General features: G+C 39.9%; 1 long non-coding RNA gene across 1 annotated transcript; it reads left to right on the top strand.

Moving 5' to 3' along the window:
* Window positions 1–3,745: 3,745 nt before the first annotated feature.
* Window positions 3,746–6,900, top strand: LOC132869992 (uncharacterized). The gene is made up of 4 exons (XR_009651029.1): window positions 3,746–3,812; window positions 3,914–4,075; window positions 6,567–6,663; window positions 6,773–6,900. It is a non-coding gene; the product is annotated as an uncharacterized LOC132869992 (long non-coding RNA).
* Window positions 6,901–7,233: the final 333 nt, after the last annotated feature.

Genomic DNA, 7,233 nt, shown 5'->3' on the forward strand with positions numbered 1-7,233 from the left:
GGTTTAAGAATGCCCTAAAAATACTTAAGCATAGTTTAGTATGGTTGTTCTGTTTATAGAATTATGAGTTATTGATACATTTGTCTTTGTTTGTATTTCAGGTATTTTTTTTTCAGGCTTAAAACTAAATGCAGTGCCGCTATTGTAAAATTTCACATCTGCAGCAAAACATCCTGCTTAAGCACTACAGGCTTCATCACTGGCAAGCAGGTAAAGGTTCTTTTCCCTGCATTCATCCAGACTGTGTTTGTGTTTTTACAACAACAGGGGCCTTAAAAACCCATTTATGGAGAGTACATCCTAAAATAGATAGGCCTAGCTCTGCATGCACTGACCATGCCAGTTTTCGGTGTGAATTATGTGAATTCTCAGCTCACTTAATCAATTTCTGAAACATTTAGGAAGACATTTGCAAAACCATGAGCGAGTTCATAGTCCATTCTTGAACTGTGATTTTAGCAGCAACAACAGCACAACTTTCAGAGCTCGCAAGTCCAAGAAACACAGAAAACAAACTTTGAATGACCTCTGCACATCTGTTTATACAGTAGGCAGTACAGACAATGAGTTTGACGCAGTCTCAGTTTCACAAAGTCTATCAAGTCAAGCTGATGACATTCAGGCAGATTCTCATATTTCAGATTCTGACCTTGAGGAATGCGAGCCAGTACTTGAACACAAACTTGCTGCCTTATTCTTGTGCATGCAGTCACAGTTGCATGTGTCCCAAAGTGCCTCTCAGCAGATTATTGATAATGTAAATGACATTCTGTCAATTGCTAACTCAAATACACTGCGTGCAATTAAGAATATTCTGCTTGAACACAACTGCAGTGTCAATGAGTCTATTGTTGCTGACATTACTGACGCATTACAAAAAACAAACCCGTTTCTGAGTGCCACCACTGACAAAGGTCCCCTTTCAACTAATCATAAGCGAAACATCTACTTTAAAAACAATTTTGGCATAATTGAACCTGTTGAATATGTGTTCAATAGGGTACAAAATCACACATTTGTTTATGTTCCTCTTTTGAAGACTTTGAAGTCTTTGTTGGAGCAACCTGATAATCTTGAGAAGACGTTTCCCATAAAGGAGGGTAGACCAGGATTCTACACCTCACCTTTTGATGGTCAGTATTTCAAAGTTAACAAGCTTGTTAATGGTCAAGATTTCAGACTTTCACTTGGGTTTTATATTGATGATTTTGAAATTGCCAATCCATTGGGAACTTCTAAAAAGAAGCATAAAATTACAGCAGTCTACTGGGTCATTTTGAATTGGGAATCACAGTACAGATCGAGTGTCCACTCTATCCAATTGGCGCTGCTTGGGAAAAGTTCTGAAGTGAGAGTGATGGTTATGAATCATTTTTTGAACCACTTTTACGTGACTTGAGGAGCCTAGAGAATGAAGGCTTGTATGTTGAACAGATAGGTGAGAATGTCAGGGGAATGGTGCTTAATGTGTCTGCAGACAATCTTAGCGCGCATGGACTTGGAGGTTTTCAAGAAAGTTTTCATGTTGAAAAATTCTGCAGATTTTGCTTAGCATCTTTGAAAGACATTCAGACCACAGAAGTTAGGCAGGGACTCTTTCCACTCAGAAGTCCTGAGCAACATGATCAATGCATTGCTGAGTTCAAGAGCAATGAGTTTGTAATAGATGTGCATGGTGTGAAAGCTGAATGTGTTCTTCAGAAACACCTATCCTTCTTTCATGTCATTACTGGTTTTCCTCCAGATGTTTTACACGATCGGTTTGAAGGGGTAATACCTAGGGAATTGGCCCTGTGTCTGCAGAAATTGATTGGTGCCAAGTATTTTACCTTTGAGCAGCTGAATAACATTATCCAATCATTTCAGTACTCATATTCAGATAAAGTGAATCGCCCTCAAAGAATTCCAAAGAACTTTCACTTGAAAAAAAACAGTTGGAGGAAATGCACATGAAAATTGGGCCATAATTAGACCCTACTCCCTCTCATGGTAGGTGGTATGGTGCCTGATGATGAAAAAGCATGGCAACTTTTAATGGACGTAAAAGACATTGTGGAATTAGTGGTTAGTTCAAAGCTATCAGAAGGATCTCTCTGTGATCTAGAGAGTAAAATTTCTGATCATCGCCAGTTGTTCACTGATGTTTTTTCCAATGAGAGGTTTCTACCTAAACATCATTACCTTGAGCATTATCCAAACTTGATCCACTGTTTTGGGCCTTTGGCTGATCTGTGGACAATGCGGTATGAGGCGAAGCATAGCTTCTTCAAGAGGGTAGTGCATGACACCCGCAATTTCAAAAATCCCCTCAAAATGTTGGCAAGTAGGCATCAATCAATGATTGCTTTTGCTTTGGACTCTCAAAATTTCTTCAAAGCACCATTGCATGTTGAAAAATTGAAAGTGGTCAAAATGTCGGCTGTTGATCCACGGCTGCAGAAAGCTGTTGAGAACAAATATTCAAATTTGAGTTCCTTGTCCCTGGCATCAAGTGCAACATTGTGTGGGACTTTGTACAGTAAAGGAATGATTCTACCAGTTGGACTTAATGATGGCTTTCCAGAGTTTGGTCGAATTCACAGTATTCTGGTTGTTGGTACAGAGGTCTCATTCATAGTGGAACAGCTGTCTTCATGGTACTTTGAACATTTTAGAGCATATGAAAATGTTGAAAGTACTTACTGCAATGTAGCCATTGTCAACCCACAAGATCTCATTGATTTCTACCCTCTGGCATCATACAATGTAGGTGGAAAGTTTATGGTGCCTGCTAAGAGATTTTTACTTTGCTAAAATTGAATTTCTTCTCAATTTTCTTTCCCAGGAAACAATGTTACTTCGAGTCATTCTCTCACCTAACAATATCAGGAAGCTATCAATACCCACACCATCATCAGTTGAGGAACTCTCTGCAGTTCTCTGTGAAAAACTGCAGATAATGGGAAGTTTTGTTATCCAGTATGAAGACCCTGACTTCAACAATGAACTTTGTACTTTACATGACATCACAGAGCTTCCAAAAGACAAGGCTACTTTGAGGATCCACTGGGAAGTAGCTTTAAGCCCAGTGGTGGATGATACTCACCTTTCAGATTTCACTGTGGATACAACAAGCATGACGTCCACTCAGTCGTCAGCTTCATCAACCCGTTCAGTTTCTCCTCTTTTTCCATCTAGATTAGAGCAGTGGCCAAGCACGTTTCCAGTGCCTTCATTTTCCTATGATGTGGAGTTGAGGCTGAAAAAAAGCTAATGAGGATCTTCAAGTAAATGGAACAGCCCTGATTGTTCCAAGAGACATGAAAATTAATATCTTGGACAAATTGGCTGAAACTGTGTACTCTTACAAAGCCTACCCAAAAGACTCTTAAATAGAGAAGGTTGCATCTGCTTTGGTAGAAAAACACCCATGTCTCAAAGACCCAGGATCTGACACGACGGGATATGAAGCATGGAAAATTAGCCTGAAGTTTAAAATGGCTAATTATCATCAGAAACTCCGCAATGCAGGATGCAGTGAAATGGTTGTGAATACCCACTCAAGACAAGGTTCATCTCGAGGATCTCTCAGGAGACCCAGGAGATCTGAACTCAACTTTCTTCCTGATCATCCTGTTGGTTTGGATGAAGAAGAATTGGAGAAGGAGAGGTCATCGATGGAGGAAGAAGTGAAAAAGATAAATTTGAGCTTGACTGTTTTGAATGCAAAGATGGAGACGACATTTTCCTTGAGGAGAAAGGAAATTGTGCAGGATCAGCCGCTGGTGTCAACAATCAAGTAACGATGGCCAGGACTGTTTTTTGAGGAGGAGGTAAGTAATTTTTTCCTCTGTCACCATTGGAATTGAATGTCTTGAAATCATTTGCTTTGCTATTACTTGTTTGCTTATTCTGAATCTCTCATTACCCACAGGTTTGTGCTGAATTCTTCCGCATCAACCGTATTGACCTGAAGTCAACATTCCTGACATCGCTAGACAATCACACCCAGGGGTTGCTGAAGATGTACAGAGCCAAAGCAAGACAGGGAAGGTGGAACGACTTGGATGAACTTCTGGAGAAACTGGATGCCCAGGTATGTTAATCATTTCTTTGTATATAATATAAGTGTTAAACAGTGTAACATATCATTTACTGATACCTGTTTAAACTGCCAACAGCTCCACAAAAACATTTAGCTGCAAAACTCAACATTTTAATTTCAAGGTCTCTGTCTTGTGACATTATGCGTTGCTCATTATGTGAGCAGTAGAATTACACTGTATGATCAGAATGTGTCAAAAAAGGCTCCATGTATACCTGATGTTGATGATCTACAATACATGTACAAATCCCACAAATACTTATAGGTTGTAGAAATGTGAGGGGGAAATGGTGTACAAGAATATCACAAATATAAGGATGCCATAAATGGTGTTTAGAGATGATGGCTTATTGTTTGTTTGTGGGATGTCACACTTACTGTTTACGTTATCTTATTTACATGGGGTGTACATGGAACCTCTGTGAGACTTTGATTATGGTGCCATTTTATTGTTTGAATGAGATGGTATGCATAACAAAACAGGTCAAAGCACTCAACTTCCCTGATTAAGACCTTGTGATCAACGTGTGTGCATTACACAGAAAGATTTTGGTGTAGCTGTTGTGCATAGATTTTCTCCTATCATATAGCTCCGTTTGACCAGCACCTACATACCGTACACTACTGCAGTGTTTCCCACAGGAATTTAGGAAACTATGGGGGGTGAGTGACCTGAACCCTGTGGGGGGTCCGGCGGCATGCTCCCCCAGGAGAAAATTTTGTATATATTTTATTTAAATGCATCAATCTGGTGAATTTTGAGGTCTAAATTATGAGACATAATATGCTTAGATTTTGCTTTTTTCTGGAGAATGTTGTGGTCATTCAGTAAAGGCATGATGAAGGCATGGTGAAGAAGGTTACCTCTTAAAATATGGCTAAGATTTGTGGTTAAACATTTTCAAAAATAGATAGCAAAAAAATGACTAACACTGATCTGCCTCTGTATAATTAGTTTATTATATTACATTTCTAAACAGACAAAAAAATCTCTCTCTCACACACACACACACACACACTATGAGATAGGGATGCATACCCACGCATTGGGTGTATTTGTGTTAAAGCATTAGATTTTTTATGAGAACAACATTTAAACAATATTGCGTAAGTAGCGCTAGCCAAGGACTATTTCCAAAAACAAGCGTAAGTAACACAGCTGATTGCATCTTCTAGCTAGGCTAGCTATTTAAAGCTATAGCTGTAGGCTATGTCAGGTGTTGTTATGGTATATAGCCGGGCAAGGTAGGCTATCCATGCCACTGTCGAATTTATGACATTTCTGTGCTAATGTCTCAGACGTCAAAAGAGGAGTCGGGTCTGTCAAGAAAATGAAGAGGCTAGCTACCTTGCTAGCTGAAGTAGCGATTTCACACACACAAACAACATTTTAGATAGGTTACTAACATTAACATCGCCTCAACATGTTGTAGTCACAATGTTAAAATAGTTTATCATAATGAACATCCCTGATGCTATGACTGAATCAGTGGCAGATTCAGACAAAAACACCGTCATGAAATAAACAGCTACCTCACTAACTAACTAACTAACTAACTAACTAACTAACTAACTAACTAACTAACTAACTAACTAACTAACTAACTAACTAACTAACTATAAAATACAAAGACAAACATTTCAGTTTACTGTACTACATCACTTGACAAACTGATTAGTACCGGTATTTCCAGATGTCTCGAAGAAATGGGCGATCGTCACTTCATTTGGTGGCTGTCAGTTTTCCTCAGAATAAATAATATACGCGCAGTCGAGCACTCATTGTCAAGCTCACGATGGGAGAGTGGGGGTGGGCTGGGGTGGGGGGGTCGCTTTGCCATGGCAACCGGATATAACAGAAGGGTGAAGAGTCAAATCAGCTCAAGAATCAGTTGGGAAGATTCTTACTAAGCGTTCCAGTGCATTTAATACCGAGTATGGTTCATTTGCGAAAATAATTTTATCCTTGATCAATTGTGAAACTATGGTGGAAGAAATTAAACTATGGCAGGGTGCCATACTTTCGTCTATGTATAGGAAACACTGCTACTGTGCTAAATTGACTAATTTCAACATTGGTTCATCTTGACCAGCCTCATGAAAGTCACCTGACATGCTTTTGGTCAATATGACTGAACAAAAAACAGCCAACAAGTGCACAGCATGTTTGAGATCTCTTTTAGGACTGTTAGAAAACCACTCTCAGTATCTAACTTAAGTAGACTCTGGGAATGTTATTCCAACAGTCTTAAGGGATCTGCATACTTACTGCATACTTACAGCACTTGTTAGCTGATTATCCCTCGCAGATTGTAATCTTAATGCATTTCAGGTAACTATTTCATGAAGTTGGTTGTAATGAAGGCCAATGGTGAAAGGAGTAGGTGATCCTAAACTGTTGCATGGTAGAGTAGATGTGCATAACCTCTTTGTGAATTAGGTGACTTAAGAATGTCTTATTGATGACCTGTCTTTTTGACAGACCACAGATCTAACTGCTCATAGAAGGTCTGCTGTTCTTCATGGTTGGTCTTCCCCTGTACTTGAGAGAGCCAGCTTCGATTTTAAAGACTATTAAGGTAATTAATTTTAATAACTTTATGATGTTACTGCTTCAGATGCAGTAATGATTGCAGAAGACATTATGCTTTCAGTCTGACACCAAGTGTCATTTATTGTGTTTCACAGGAGACTGAGGCACTGGGGCCACACACAAAGGCCATGAAAATGGGGATCCTGGAAGTGACTGACAGTTCTACCAACTCAGGACCATATCCCACAGCGGTTAATGTGGCTATTGAGGTATTTCACCTGACGTCACAGGGTTACATGACACCCCGGTGTCCGCCATTTTGAACGTCAAGCTAGCTAATGTCAACAACAGTAGCTGGTATGTTACTGTAGCAATGTATACGTTCAGTCATTTGGATGACTGTTAAAACCTTTCAGTCTCAAGTTTTTCCTTTACTGGATTTACTAGTTTACTGAGCTAGCGCACTCGGGCAAGCCGGCGGCCGGCTAGCGCGCTCGGGCAAGCCGGCGGCCGGCTAGCATGCGCTAGCTCCCAGCTTGCCCGAGCGCGCTAGCTCAGTAAACTAGTAAATCCAGTAAAGGAGAAACTTGAGACTGAAAGGTTTTAACAGTCATCC

Source organism: Neoarius graeffei, chromosome 21, assembly GCF_027579695.1.
Source record: "Neoarius graeffei isolate fNeoGra1 chromosome 21, fNeoGra1.pri, whole genome shotgun sequence".
Taxonomy (NCBI): Eukaryota; Metazoa; Chordata; class Actinopteri; order Siluriformes; family Ariidae; genus Neoarius; species Neoarius graeffei.